Here is a 16,812-nt window from a genome sequence, read left to right as displayed (position 1 = left end):
ACGCGGGCTAAAAGGGAGAAAAAGAGCAGGTTTTTCATTGGATGAGGGAATCGCAGTTAGCATCATTGTGTTTGTGAACAACAGAATGTTGGTGTTGCTAATTAAGTTGTGTTATATGAAGTCCCCAATGTATGCTTACAGAGTTAAGCTGGGTAAACACTTGCAGCATTTCAAACAAAAAGTCATTCATACAAAAGTAGTATAAGATTTAATTTGCTTTTCAGATTGGATTTTGGAATGAATGGACTTTACTAAATGAAGACTACACTGTTAGAAATTTGTTTTCAAGAAATTTTTTCCATCCTGCTTCTTCAAACATTTTTGTCACTGTGATGGAAAAAAGGACGTTGATTTCACAAACGTTCTTACAACGAAAAATGTTGAACAAAATTATACTAGTGAATACTCAGCTTTAGAATAAATAGTTATGAAGAATCTATTGTTTCTCGACCTTTTGGCTAAGATAAAGTGTAGTATCTGTTCTTATCCGTGATCCATTGGTGGCGCTTGGGTTAAAGAAAGACAGAAAAAGGCTTGATTTCCCCTTCCAACCATTCATGGTGGAAAGGAGAAACCTCACCGCCGATCCTTTATATTCTGATGGCGGGAAGAATTCCCCACCATCAGAATTCACGAATTAGCGCTGCCAGGCCTCAAAGATCCAACAGGGCGGTTGTACAGACCTACCACAGGAGCTGGTCAGAGACTGTAGACTATCTACAGGTTTGACTGTAGACATGGTGCAGGACACAGCCAGACTCTGAGAATATGTTACAAGAGACTGCTAGAGACCACCACCATTGCAGTTCCTTTACAAATCCATGCTTCCACTAGTGACTGCTTGGGTGAGTGGATCCCAGGTTGTGTACTAAAAAGTATTGTTGGAACATTTTATAAACTATCAGATTCACCTAATACCCCTTTCACACTGGGGCAGTTTTCAGACGCTTTAGCCTCTGCTAAACACCTGAAAACTGCCTCCCATTCATTCTAGTGTGACTTTTCACACTGGGGCGGTGCGCTTGTGGGATGTTCTGAAATGTCCTGCAAGCAGCACCTTTGGAACGGTTTGAGAGCGCTGTATTTAGCACTCCCAAAATGCCCTGCCTACTTCAGAAGCCTGAAAATCGACCGCAACACAGCGCTACTAAAACAAGCTGTGCTTTAGCGCTACGCAGGCGTGAAAGGGGTCTAAATGCAATTCAGGTGATCTTTTCTTTGTATAGTGCTATTTTCAACCTGAAGTTTTGTCTGTCATCCTTTCAATATGCAGGAGACAAAACAGAGGAGAGGTGCATTAAATGTTGCTCTGTGTTATGCATAGTGCTATATAATGAGTGCAATTTTTCCTGTAATTGATGGGGTACTTCAGCAAACACTTTTTAATTTGAAAAGTCATCTTAAAAAGACTTCAAATTAACATTGTTTTCTTTGCACTTAAAAAGACATTTAGAATCTGTAGTGACTGGGGTGATCATTGTTGCTTGTACCTTTAATTAATTTTCTTTACTTTTCCGTCATTATTTGTAGGCTTGAATTAGTTTGCAGTTTGGCTATTCACTTCAAAATATTTAATCACATTTTAATGGAATCAGTTTGTATAATCGCGGTTGTCTTGGTTTCTTTTCTATTGAATTTTAATTTCCAATTTAACTGTTGCCACTTCTTGGCAGGTAATTCTTATTTGAATATTTGATTTCATGTATAAAACCTACAAAAATAAAATGCTTCATGTCAGCTTTATCATCCAATAAACTGTTATTAAGCATTTGAAAAATGATTTATATGATGTGGAAGCTATAAACTATGATAATTCTCTTCTGCCTCTGCCTGTATAATTAGCCTTGGAATGCCAATCAACCATTTGCTTATGCAGGCTTACAGCAAGTGATTAGTACAATTATGAGTGTTATATATCCATTCAGGCCCAGCTGTTTTGTTATTGCAGGATTTGTATGTGTGGATAGAGAGCGAGAACAGTTCTGTCCATAATGCTTAAATACTTAGAGCTTGTTCACACCAGGTGCGTTGATCTGGGTTGATCTGCGTTAATCAACACAGGCTCAACACAAGGAAACATAGAAAACATGTGTTCTCCATGTGCCCTGTTCACACCATAAATGTGTATTGATGTGTAAACAAAAAGAAGAAAAAAAAAACCTTGTCAATGCAGCACATCACAATACGCTGTTGCGCATAGAGTTGAATAAAGTGTAATTTTCTGACATTTCAATAAAGTAAAAAAAAAACAACACTTCAATATATTGTAACAACACATCACACGGCCCCTACGCAATGCCCACCAGTGTGCACATGTTATACAGATCATAACGCACACTCATGTGTGCGTGATATGAATGGACCTTTAGTGCAGTTGCAGAAAGATTTACAACAATAAACATATTTACTGATATGATGGCATTAAACAAATCCACTCTGCAACTGAAACTAAAAATGCAGGATGGTAGATAGATGTGCCCACATTGTTGACATTTAACAACCTACAGTACATACTGCTATGTATTTAAAAGAAAATATTGCAACAAACATTTAGGCTACCATTGCAAAATGCCTGAAAATGCTAGTTGCTGGACAGGTAACAACAATGTCTCGGGAATGCCCAGGAAAAATCCAAAGCCTACTTACCACCAGCTCACGGACAACCTAGTTGCTGGGCAGTCATGCCTTTTCTTTCTCTTTCATGAGTCACCAGCACAGTGCAAGTATGGAGCAATTAAAGTCAGAATTTCTGATCTGCATAATTGTTGTATGTCAATGACACAGAGAAAATTAAGGAGGAGCCCCATTCTCCCTCCAAAAAAATTACAAATACTGTAGCTGCTGACTTTTAATATAAGTACACTTATGCCGCGTACACACGGCCAGACTTTTCGAGGGACTAGGTCTGGCGGTCTTTCCGACTGAGTTTCGGCGGAGTTCCAACGGACTTTCCGAATGAACGGACTTGGCCACACACAATCACACCAAAGTCCGAAGGAATTGGAACGCAATGACGTATGACCGGACTAGAATAAGGAAGTTCATAGCCAGTAGCCAATAGCTGCCCTAGCGTCGGTTTTTGTCCATCGGACTAGCATACACATGAACGGATTTCTCGGTCCGGCGGAGTTCCGGTGGAAAAATTTAAAATATGTTCTATTTCTAAAGTCCACCAGATTTTTGGCAAGCAAAGGTCCGATGGAGCCCACACAAGATCGAATTGTCCGACGGACTCGTTCCGTCGGACCTTTGCTGTCAAAAAGTCCGGTCGTGTGTACGCGGCATTATCCCTCCAGGGATCCAGTGATGCCGGCACTTGAGCCGATTCTTTAATCAGTTTCGGGTGCAGGCACCAGGCATCGTAGGAAAGGGAAACTGGTAAATCCCTTCCGGCTTCACAGCCAGCTCCCTACTACACATGTGCAAGTCATGCTGCACTTCGTGAATGGTCCTGCAGTCTTCTGGGACCTGTGTGTCCCAAAAGGCTGTGGGGGAAAGGAGAAAGGCCTGAACATCGTTGTAGATCACCACGGCCATCTGACCCGCAAGTGGGTACCTGTCAAAACCAAGTACCAACTTCCCCCCAAAAAGTGCCAAATATGGCAGTGGAGGGGGAGGGGGGGGCAAACAAGTGGAGCTTCCCCTTTTGGGTGGAGCTTTGCTTTAAATTGGCACAACAGGCAAACAAAGAGCATTCTTTAAATAGACCTCTTCTGTTAAGAACATCCTCTCCTTACTATATAAGCAAAACTAGAAGCAAGTACTTTAAAGTTCATGTTGTATTATACATTAAAGGAAATTTGTACTGAAATACAGAGGCTGCCATGTGTGATGTATTCCAAAAATGCTAGATGCCTGGCAGTTGTTAGTTAAGCTTTCCTGAATGGATATATGATGCTACAAAGTCAAACTGACACAGTCAAAACTCCATATATATGCTAGAAATAATGAGATATTAGAGGGTTGTGCACACATACAACACATAAAAATAAGGCAGGCTGTAGACGGTGCAGATTTCTTTCCTGCAACCATGGGTTGCAGGAAAGACATTTTCACGATTCCCCCATCAACACAGTGCTGACAGAGAGATCCCTCCTGCCAAGCAATTGTCTGCTCTGGGCAGGGGAAGCTGTTCCCGCTGGGAGAAGAGAGTGATTATTGCTAGCGGCTATAGCAGCCGCTAGTGATAATCACAAGTGCCTAGCTTTAAATATACAAAGTGACCATGTCGGGGCTGATGCAAAAGCTATACCAATTACTTCCAAACATCTTAAATGCTTAAAGTGGACCTGAACTGAAAAAATGAAGATCTGGTATGGTATTGGAAACATCTAGAAATGTTAATTGTGCCTAAGAAATACTCCTGAAGATTTACATTTTGCTTAGAATTTCTTCAGAAAATAGCCGTGTACTCCCTGGTATGTGCCTAGACATTATTGTGCCTACAGCCTGATTGCTGTATATACCTAAAAATAAAATCTAAGGCACGGTATGTGTCTGGTTGCTAGTTTCAGCAAATTACCTACATCAATAAATGGCATTTCAAATTTGCTAGCAGCCAGACACATACTGTGCCTTAGATTTCATTTTTTAGGTATATACAGCAATCAGGCTGTAGGCACATACCAGGGAGTACACTGCTATTTTCCGAACAAATTCAAGGCAAAATGTAAATCTTTCAGAGAATTTCTTAGGCACAATTAACATTTCTAGATGTTTCCAAAACCATACCAGATCTTTATTTTTTGAGTTCAGGTCCACTTTAAGCATTTCAGATGTTTGGAAGTAATTGGTATAGCTTTTGCATTTATTGATGTAGGTACTATGCTGCTTACTGTTCTCCTTGCTGAAGGCCCTGTGACTTTTGGTTATAGCTCTGTGTGTACAGTCACTCCTAGCCATTCCTGCCATTTCCTATGACCTTGGAAAAAACATCAAAGAAAGTTATCCATTTAGGAAGGACCACATGTACCTTCAGATATACGCAGTGCCTGATCCGTCAGCTTTTTCCAGGGATTTCATATTTCTGGCAACGGCAAATCAGCCTGGAGTCAGCCACAACATCTGGAACTCTTTTAATGCTTTAATTCCTCATAATGTTTTTGTTTTTCATCCCATGGACAGAATTACAGTGTATGTGGTTATGTGCTAGTAGTAGACCTTAAATTAGCTTATCTTGGCTTTATTACCAGAAACATAACTACAGCACCTCTCTGATAAATTCTTATTTCCTACCTGCTTACACCACCCAAATTATACTATCAACATTCATATCATTATGGAGGTGTCTAGAGGTTCAGTATTAAATTCTGCTAATCTAAATATGTCTGTATATTTCATCATTGTCTGTAGGCATGTGTACTGTGTGCATGCTATAGCACCTGTCAAAGGATTTAATATGGTATGATTTATTTACTCGTTTCAGCAACAAAGCTTTTAAAGCTGATAACTAATATAGATCAATATTCATTAATGTATCAATAAACGTGTTTTCTAAATTTAAGCAGGGTATTTGAATTTGACCCGCTAATAACCTATTGCAGTCCATACTGTTATTACTATACAATTATTCAGAATGGTGAGGGGAAAAGCAGTGCAAGGGGCCAGCTGCTCTCCTTAGATCAGGGAAGGAGAGCAGAGGGGGATCACGTGACCGCACAGCGGAGCTGTGTAAAAAGGTATTTAGGAATATAATCTTTAAAAAAAAAGTACACACAGTGCTTTATACAGTATATGCATGAAACAGAGAGGGTGCCAGTGATTTCAACTAGTGACTTAAAGTGGAGGGCCACCCTAAAAAAAATAAAAATAAAAAATAAATTACACAAAAATGCCCCTAAAAATCAGAAAAAAAATGAAAAAAGTTTTTTTTTTAACGTACCAGAAATGGCTGTTGCTAGGCAGATCGTCTTAATCTGCCACTTCCTACACCGCCGTGATCTTCATTCTTTTCCTCCCCGTGTTGCCTTCTGGGGAAGGTGGCGCGGTGTGTTCTGGGAACTGTGTTTGTCCCAGAACACAGCTGTCCATTCACAAAGCGCTGCATGACTTGCACATGTGCAGAAGGAAACGGGCAGTGAAGCCCCAACGCTCCAGTGCCTGTTTCCCTTAGTTGGAATGGCGGCGCCGGCATCCGAGAGCCTCGGGCGGCTGACATTGCGGGCACCCTGGACAGGTAAGTGTGCTTATTAAAAGTCAGTAGCTACAGTGTTACAGTGTTCTCCACCATCAGAGTACAATGATTACTGCTGGGGGCAGTAATCACATGAAAAAACCCAACAGGCTGGTTGTACTGAAGTTGATTGATAGATTGATTTCAGTACAACCAATGGATCAAAATGTGGTTGGTTCCTGCTCAACTGGGTGAGTTGTGATCTGTCTATGGCCAGCTTAAAGTGTAAATCCACCCTAACACTAAAATCCCTGCATCTACAGACATCCAGGACTAACATTAACCACTTGCCGCCTGCCCTATTACAAAAAGACGGCGGCAAAGTGGTTTGATAATCCTGACCGGACGTCATATGACGTCCTCAGGATTATGAGCCCCGGGGGCGCGCATCGCGGCGATCGTTGTTGCGGGGTGTCAGTCTGACACCCGGCAACTACGATCTCGGTAAAGAGTCTCCGACGGAGACTCTTTACCACGTGATCAGCCGTGTCCAATCACAGCTGATCACAGTGTAAATAGGAAGAGCCGGTGATCGGCTTTTCCTCACTTGCGTCTGTCAGACGCGAGTAGAGGAGAGCCGATCGGCTGCTCCTCTGACAGGGGGGGTCTGTGCTGATGGATTATCAGCACAGCCCCCCCGAGGATGCCCACACTGGACCACCAGGGACACCACCAGGGAAAAGGTAATCCTCCCTAGACCACCAGGGATGCCAATGGTCAGCACAATGGATGCCAATCAGTGCCCATAATGGATGCCAATCAGTGCCCACAATGGGCATCACTGATTGGCATGCATTATTGTTTGGCACTGATTGGCCTCCATTAGTACAGTATAACACCAATGCCGCCTATGAGTGCCCACCTGTGCCGCCTATGAGTGCCCACCTGTTATGAGTGCCCACCTGTGCCGCCTATGAGTGCCCACCTGTGCCGCCTATGAGTGCCCACCTGTGCCGCCTATGAGTGCCCACCCATGCCCATCTGTGCCGCCTATCCATGCCCATCTGTGCCGCCTATCCATGCCCATCTCTGCCGCCCATCCATGCCAATCCATGCCAGCTATCAGTGCCAATTTGTGCCACCTATCAGTGTCAATCCATGTCGCCCATCCGTGTCGCCCATCCGTGTCGCCCATCCGTGTCGCCCATCCGTGCCGCCTATCAGTGTCCATCAATGCCACCTCATCAGTGCCACTTCATTGGTGCCCATCAGTGCCGCCTTATCAGTGCCCATCAGTGTAGCCCCATCAGTGCCCATCAGTGAAGGAGAAAACGTACTTATTTACAAAGTTTTGAAACTGAAACAAAAAAAAACATTTTTTTTTTCAAAATTTTCGGTATTTTTTTATTTGTAGCACAAAAAATAAAAACCGTAGAGGTGATCAAATACCACCAAAAGAAAGCTCTATTTGTGGGAAAAAAATGATAAAAATTTCATTTGGGTACAGTGTAGCATGACCGCGCAATTGTCATTCAAAGTGCGACAGCGCTGAAAGCTCAAAATTGGGCTGGGCAGGAAGGTGTTTAAGTGCCCTGTATTGAAGTGGTTAATCTATCTAGCCCTGTAAAGAGGAAATTAGTATACATACCCTTTTTGATACCGATCGGATGCTGGTCTCCAGCGGCAGAAGTTCTGATGAGGACACAGCCAACGGCTGTGAAATAAATGGGGAGTGACATCACTAGGGTTGCCATCTCATCCCTTTAAGCCGGAACACATATTAATTACACAGGTTCTGAGGCTAATTTAATGCAGATAAGGCACCAAGTGAGTTTAATTACCACCTTAATCAGCCACAGAACCTGTGCAATTAATATGTATTTGGTTTTAAAGGGATGAGGTGGCAACCCTAGACGTCACCCATAGAGTTACTTTATGGGGCTTTCATTGTCAGATGTGTCCTCTACACCTGCATACACAGTGAAGCCGCGGCTGACAGCTCAGCATGGGATTCGGTTGAATCGGCTTCAAAAAAGGTATGTATACTGATTTCTTCTTTACAGGGCTAGATAGGTTAGTGTTAGCCCTTGTACACACGGTCGGACATTCCAACGACACAATTGGACCGTGTTGTCGGATAATCCGACTGTGTGTGGGCTCCATCGGACTGTTTCCGTCAGAATATCTGACCGACAACGTTTTAGAGCTGGGCTATAAAACTTTCCGACAACATGATCCGATCGTTTGTAGAGAATTCTGATTGGACAAAGTGCCACGCATGCTCAGATCAAATTCCTAGACCAAAGCTATTGGCTACTAGCCTGAACGTAGTCCCGTCGTAACGAAATAACGTCACCACATTCTGAACAATCGAATTTTCCGACAACTTTGTCCGACCGTGTGTATGCAACACAAGTTTTGGACAAAATCTGATGGATTTTGTTGTCGGAATGTCCGATCGCGTGTACAAGGGCTAAGATTGTTGATGTCTGTAGATGCAGGGATTTTAGTGTTAGGGTGGACTTCTACTTTAAGGCTAGCCATACACATTTAGATTTCTCTAGTTCAGTCTGTGGAATGAACAATAACAGTCTAATAGATCTTCCATGAATGCTAAACAACGTGGATGATGGAATATTCCCTGCCAATTTTCAGCAGCCCACTGAGCCTGCAGCTGCTGAATATCCAAATAGAAACTAAATTCTATTGGATGCATTCCTTATTGGGTGACAATTTTCCACGTGGCTCCTTAGTCATTAAAAAAATTTACTTTTGTGGTGCTGACAGGGCCACTGACAATTCGAATTCCTGCTGAATCAGCCAACATTTGAGATATGTATGGCTAGCTTAAAGAGGAACTGTAGTCTGCTCACATAATTTGTAATAAAAACATCTTTGCTATTCTGAAGCTTCCCTCCAACCACTTTGCATATTATTTTATTTATAGTGGGATTCTATACTTGCCAAATATGCTACAGAAATCTCCATCCAGTGAGTCTGGCTGCAAACATTTTAACTGTGGGCAGCTGAAGCTGCTGCCTGTTCACTTCCTGAACAGACACACACCTCCAGCTCAGCAGCTCTCATTGGCCCTCTTATGACTCATCCTCCTCCCTTCCTGGCAAACTCCTACACAAGAGTGAGAGAGGGCGGGCTGTGCATGATGTCATAACCCTAGGCTTTTTACCAGACAAGAAACAGGAAGTGGGCTGTATAACGTATTTACTGGCAGAAAAAAAGTTTTACAATTCAAAGTTAAAAAAACAAGGGCAGAAGATTTAATAGATGGAAAGATGAGAAAAATGACTGCTTTAAGAACTCATTGCACTACATGCTAGTGGCTGTGAACAAAAAATCTGCTACATCAAGCTTTTACATATATTTTTTTATTCACTACTCTTTTTGGGCTGTTTAAATCTGAAGAAATGGTTTATAAATACACGTACCCTTTAACGCAATCTTGTGTGTATTTCATGAGAGTTGTGGATTACTGTGATGTTACTCTCAGTAAATGAATACTCGTCGCACAATAGCAGGAAAATCTTGTAATCACTGTACAATGGTGTTTTTTTTTTCATCTCAATTATAATTTCTTCTATAGGTGTCGACAGCTGTTAACTTGTAATGTTTCTTAGAGTGAACTCATTTCCAGCTAATTGTTAAAATGGGTTATATGTTGCCTTTCTAATCAACAGTATCTTTCCATTACATTTACACCATGCAAAGCAAGTATACTAAAACAAGCTATTCACATGGCTGAGTTCACATCCAATGTAGGCTTAAATGAGAAGCCCTTTAATTACCTATGTAATTGTCAGCTGCAATTGTCAATTTGCTTAACTCCCATCTAATATCTAGAATTGTAACAACGCATGACTTCCTATACTGTTTAATTATTTCCTGAACTTGCAATTTCCTTTCACTGATCACTGGTGTCACATAGAAATACATTTGTAATCTCTTAGAAGACATTGAAATGCTTATTAAAGATGTTGTGATTATACTAGTAGTTCATGTGTCTCATTTTTTTAATTGTTAGTGCACTGCCTGATCATTTTAAAATGTCATAAATAAAAGCAAACCTTTCAGTCCTCAATGTGTCAAAATTTTATTGTGTAGTGGTGGTATCATACATATGACACAATATACAGAAACTGCTTCCTAAGCATGCATCCAACTCCTGAAAAGTATAATGGCGTTCAAGTACATTATGCACTTGATAAACTATTTTTCTTTGTTATAGTGAATAATTTCAAAGGCAGAGAAGAGGTATAGATACACATTTAACCTAAGACCCCTTTCACACATGCTGTCCGTTTTTAATCCATCTGTTAACGGATGAAAAATGGACATCAATGCATCTCTATGGAAAAACGGCCGTAAATGGATGATCATCCATTTACATCAGTTTACATTCATAACTGTCATCATCATCCATTTTTTGAAACTGATCAAAGCTCTATTTTTATTCCATTAAAAAAACAAATTTGGACGAAAAACAGATGTAAACTGACAAATGGTAATTTTTTCATCAGTTTTTTGCATTGGTAGTGGAATTTCAAAAAAAACGGATGGAAAAACTGATGAGCATTGATGAAAAATGGATGAAAAACTGATGAAAAAGAGGATGGAAAACGGATGAAAATCTGATGAGCATTGATGAAAAATGGATGAAAAACTGATGAGCATTGATGAAAAATGGATGAAAAACTGATGAAAAAGTGGATGAAAAAGCGGATGAAAAACTGATGAAAATCTGGTGAATACTTAGGGTCCTTTCACACGGGGCGGATCAGTTCTGATCCGCCCCGTGGATGTCCGTTTGCTCAGTGGGGATCACTCCGCCGATCCCCGCTGAGCAGGGAGATGACAGGTCTGTCTCTGCACACTGTGCAGGGACGGACCTGTCACAGCGCCGCTCTCCCCTATGGGAGATCGGATGACGACGGACCGCAGTGCCCGTCGTCATCCGATCCGATCCGCAGACGGATGGAAAAATAGCTTTTTCCTCCGTCACACTTTTTCGGATCGGAGCGGGTCGGATGTCAGCGGACATGTCACCGCTGACATCCGACGCTCCATAGAGCTCTATGGAGCACCCGTTCAGGTCCGCCTGAAAAACTGACAGGCGGGCCTGAACGGCACGTTGGTGTGAAAGAGGCCTTAATCTGTTTTGACGAGACTGAACTGATGAAATGAACGGTCCGCATGTGTGAAAGGGGCCTTACTTGCGTAATAATTTCATGTCTCTATTTTAGCTCATATTTTTAGGATATTCAGGCCACACCAGTGTGTTGCGGCAACGAGTTGTAAATATGTGCTTATGTGCCGCAATGCACCTAGGCAGTGCATCACAATCAAGCAACTGTGCTTTATGGTGCACTGTGTAAAAAAAAAGTCTAGTTTCATGTGCACTGTGGGGAGTTTTAAATGGACTGTGCATGTTGACTGCATGTGCATTACCACAATGCACTAGTGTCCTCAACCCCTAGTGTGTGCATCTGTCACGTTTTTTTTTTTTTTTTCTTTTCAACCTAAGATTGTATATCTATATACACATAGGCATGGCAGCACCCAGGTTGAACATGCCTCCCTCCTCTTTGTTGTGCATACCCAATCATCTTACCTGAAAACTGAGCTTAATCATTATACCTACCTACAGGGTGAACAGGTCGAGGTTGGATACATTACAAAGCACAGGGATCAGGAGTAAAAGTAATGTACAGAGTACAGGAGCTTGTAGTATACAGAGTACAGTGTTCAGGAGTGGATAATGTACACAGTACAGGAATAAAAGTAAAGAATGTATTTTCTGTAAAATTTACCCCAAAATATAATTGATAAAATATTCTAATGAAAAGGATATAACATTTTTTTTATGCAACACAGTGCAATTGTAACTTCCAAATGAATGTTTGGGTAACAGTTTGGGAGAGTTTTTTTTCCATTTTTGCTTCTACAGTGCAAAAAAATAAGGTACATGTTGGGAGCAGTACACAACAAAATGATGAAAGCAGTGATGGGCAACAAAAATGGTGACAGGTCTGAGGATAAAACATATCAGGAGAGACTGAAAGAACTTTAATTTATATGTTGCTCCCCAAAAAAGCTCACATATGGAACTGTTTTTTTATATTGTTTCTGTGCTTTTTTTTAGCCCATTTCTTTTATATTTTTCTATAGCATAGTCCCCTTTTTGGTACTCTTTCACCATCTGTAGGCTTCCAACCACCAAATGCCTAAACTCGTGAGCGTTAAATACGGAAATTAGTTCTCTTATGGTCTAAGCCTACAGTGTATGTTTTGAAATTTGGTTTTATGTTTTGTAATAATCATGTTATAAATTGTTTATATATATCAGTATAAAGGTATGTGGCATCATAATCACTTTATTAATGCTCTTCTTTGTTAAAATGCTTGCTATATGCTGACATGTTTAGTTGAGAAAAATGTTTAAGTCACTGATAAGTATGAGCAATACACTATCCTTTTAATATCCCGCAGTGAACTTTTATTCTTCAAATTTAGCTTTTACAGGACACACTTTACCTAAAGCCTCATACACATGGGCAGAAGGTCGGGAGACATTTGCCGGTTAAAAAAAAAAAACGTCTGACATTCTGCACGTGTGTACTTCGGACGTGCATGTGAAAAACCATCAGCCGACCAACTCCCAATCAGTGATCAGCCAATAGCAGAGAGCGCTGATGGGGGTGTTCTAGCGGAGTGTAATATCCTCCTGTTGGAACACAACAGTTCAGCAGGGGAGATTGCTGTACTAACCTTGCATGGTTATTACAGTGTCTCCGACGAGAGCTGATGTTTTTTTCTCGTTTTGACCTTATTACTAAAATAGTTTTTTCACAAAAAAGGTCTCTTTTGACTGTCCACAAAGAGCTTTGGAATATAATGATCTTGTCTTACGCTGCTGAGGTAGAAGGATTTTTTGCAAGTGTTTCTTGCTCTAAAGACCATTTCCTTTCCTGATTAATATTGATCTAAATTATGATAGTAATCATTTGACATTTGATAGGGTGATAAGTTACAAAAAAGGTTATGAGAATGTGAGTCATGATTTACTGAAGTCTATGACTAGTGATGGACGAACTTCCGACGGGACGTTTCGCGAACGCGAAACGCGAACGGGCACAAACGTTCGCGAAAACGACCGTTCGCCGCGGGCTCCATTGACTTCAATGGGAGGCGAATTTCGCAAACCTTTAGGTCGAATTTGCGGCCACGGGGTAATTATTAGGGGGTAGCACGTAGTCCCACCACCTGGACAATAGCATAATACATGTATGAGGTGAATTTGGGATCGATAACTACAAGCATTTTTTTTTTATTTGGGAAATTGTTCTGACAATTCAGGACTATGGAGCTAATGAAGGCAATGGAGGAGAGGGAAGGTCAGGGACCAGGGTAGGCAAACAAGAGGGTGCAGGAGATACAGAGCACTGACAGCAGCACCGTAATACAGAGCACTGACATCAGCACCGTGACATACAGCGCTGACAGCAGCTCCGTGACATACAGCGCTGACAGCAGCTCCGTGACATACAGCGCTGACAGCAGCTCCGTGACATACAGCGCTGACAGCAGCTCCGTGACATACAGCGCTGACAGCAGCTCCGTGACATACAGCGCTGACAGCAGCACCGTGACATACAGCGCTGACAGCAGCTCCGTGACATACAGCGCTGACAGCAGCTTGACAGCAGCTCCGTGACATACAGCGCTGACAGCAGCTCCGTGACATACAGCACTGACAGCAGCTCCGTGACATACAGCGCTGACAGCAGCTCCGTGACATACAGCGCTGACAGCAGCACCGTGACATACAGCGCTGACAGCAGCTCCGTGACATACAGCGCTGACAGCAGCTCCGTGACATACAGCGCTGACAGCAGCTCCGTGACATACAGCGCTGACAGCAGCTCCGTGACATACAGCGCTGACAGCAGCTCCGTGACATACAGCGCTGACAGCAGCACCGTGACATACAGCGCTGACAGCAGCTCCGTGACATACAGCGCTGACAGCAGCTCCGTGACATACAGCGCTGACAGCAGCTCCGTGACATACAGCGCTGACAGCAGCTCCGTGACATACAGCGCTGACAGCAGCTCCGTGACATACAGCGCTGACAGCAGCTCCGTGACATACAGCGCTGACAGCAGCTCCGTGACATACAGCGCTGACAGCAGCTCCGTGACATACAGCGCTGACAGCAGCACCGTAAGCAGCCCCAGGAGGAAGTCAGCACAGCACAGGGATGGTGTGATCCCCTCATAATAAGAACCCCCAGGAGGAAGTCAGCACAGCACAGGGATGGTGGGAGCCCCTCATAATAAGAACCCCCAGGAGGAAGTCAGCACAGCACAGGGATGGTGGGAGCCCCTCATAATAAGAACACCCAGGAGGAAGTCAGCACAGCACAGGGATGGTGGGAACCCCTCATAATAAGCAGCCCCAGTAGAAATATGACACCGCTCAACCTCTTCAAAGAGGAGGGTAGGGGCATATAGTACGGTGTGCTTTTTTGGGTCAGGGAAGTGAGCCAAATGAATTAAGAAGGTCTGTGTGCTTGATTCCAAAAATTGTTTATAGACATATACATGGTCTACTGATCACATGTGTTGAATTCCTCCGAGATCCATGCCTCATTCATTTTTAGAAATGTGAGGTAGTTAACACTGTCGTGAGCTAGGCGAGTACGCTTATCGGTCACAATCCCCCCTGCTGCGCTGAACGTCCTTTCGGACAGGACACTGGATGAGGGGCAAGCCAACAGTTCGATTGCAAATTGGGCAAGCTCTGGCCAGAGGTCAAGCCTGCCCACCCAGTAGTCTAGGGGTTCATCACTCCTCAGAGCGTCCACATCGGCCGTTAACCCAATGTAGTCGGACACCTGACGGTCTAGGCGTTCCCTGATGCTGGATCCGGATGACACCTGTCGATGGGTCGGCTGAAAGAATGACCTCATATCCGAAGTCACCAACACATCTTCAAACCGGCCTCTTCTTGCAGGCGCTGTTGGATTGGTACCCGCAAATCCTTCTCTGGGAGTGGGAATTGCTCCTCTGCCAGCGCACGCAAAAGCAGAATGCAGCATTTCTCGAAGCAAGGCCTGGAAGTGCTGCATTCTGACAGCCCTCTGCGACGGCGGTAACATTTCCGCCATTTTGTGTTTGTACCGGGGATCTAAGTACGTTGCCACCCAGTACTGGTCCTTGACCCTCATGCTTTTTATACGGGGGTCCCTATTAAAACACTGGAGCATGAAGGCCCCCATTTGCACTCAAGCGGAAGGTATGTGGTGGTGGTGGTGTTGTTGGTGGTAGTGTCTTTGGGGGTGCACATAGCAGAGAGTGAAGAAGAGGGTGCAGATCGAGAGGATGAGGAGGGTGCAGAAGAATAAGGCTGAGTGAGCCACTCAACCAAGTCTGGTGCGTCCTTTAAAGTAATTGAACGCACCTTCTGCAACTTCCCACTTTGGCTCAAGGCTGTTGCTCCTGCCCTACCCCTACCACCCCTGCGGAAGGGCCTGCCTCTTCCTCTGCCTGTCATTTTTTAAATCACCCTGTGACAAAACTCTTAGTCCCTATACCGCTGAAGGACTGCTGCAGTATAGGGCAGCGGTCAGCAGTAGTGCACGTCAACCCTATGTATTGTGGACCGATAGCGGTCCTTACAGAACAGCAGACTGTACTGCACTCAGGCCTATGTACCGTAGCACCCTATACCAAGTTACCAGTCCTTATAAGAACTTTTGTGGACCAAGCAGGTTGTGTGTTAGTGATTAGCAGACTGTACGTCAGTCCCTATACCAATGAAGGACTGCTGCAGTATAGGGCAGCGGTCAGCAGTAGTGCACGGCAACCCTATGTATTGTGGACCGATAGCGGTCCTTACAGAACAGCAGACTGTAACGCACTCAGGCCTATGTACCGTAGCACCCTATACCAAGTTACCAGTCCTTATAAGAACTTTTGTGGACCAAGCAGGTTGTGTGTTAGTGATTAGCAGACTGTACGTCAGTCCCTATACCAATGAAGGACTGCTGCAGTATAGGGCAGCGGTCAGCAGTAGTGCACGGCAACCCTATGTATTGTGGACCGATAGCGGTCCTTACAGAACAGCAGACTGTAACGCACTCAGGCCTATGTACCGTAGCACCCTATACCAAGTTACCAGTCCTTATAAGAACTTTTGTGGACCAAGCAGGTTGTGTATTAGTGTTTAGCAGACTGTGCGTCAGTCCCTATACCGCTGAAGGACTGCTGCAGTATAGGGCAGCGGTCAGCAGTAGTGCACGGCAACCCTATGTATTGTGGACCGATAGCAGTCCTTACAGAACAGCAGACTGTACTGCACTCAGGCCTATGTACCGTAGCACCCTATACCAAGTTACCAGTCCTTATAAGAACTTTTGTGGACCAAGCAGGTTGTGTGTTAGTGTTTAGCAGACTGTGCGTCAGTCCCTATACCGCTGAAGGACTGCTGCAGTATAGGGCAGCGGTCAGCAGTAGTGCACGTCAACCCTATGTATTGTGGACCGATAGCGGTCCTTACAGAACAGCAGACTGTAACGCACTCAGGCCTATGTACCGTAGCACCCTATACCAAGTTACCAGTCCTTATAAGAACTTTTGTGGACCAAGCAGGTTGTGTATTAGTGTTTAGCAGACTGTGCGTCA

The 16,812-nt window shown here is 43.5% G+C and overlaps 1 pseudogene; it reads left to right on the top strand.

Annotated features, from left to right (window-relative positions):
• Window positions 1-438: 438 nt before the first annotated feature.
• On the top strand, window positions 439-615 carry LOC143986409 (U2 spliceosomal RNA; annotated as a pseudogene).
• The last annotated feature ends 16,197 nt before the right edge of the window (window positions 616-16,812 follow it).

This window comes from Lithobates pipiens, unplaced genomic scaffold (genome assembly GCF_037356315.1).
Source record: "Lithobates pipiens isolate NorthernLeopardFrog02 unplaced genomic scaffold, aLitPip1_a1.2 Scaffold_16, whole genome shotgun sequence".
NCBI lineage: Eukaryota > Metazoa > Chordata > Amphibia > Anura > Ranidae > Lithobates > Lithobates pipiens.
The sequence above is the reverse complement of the archived record's forward strand: the minus strand, read 5'-3'. Positions and strand labels throughout refer to the sequence as shown.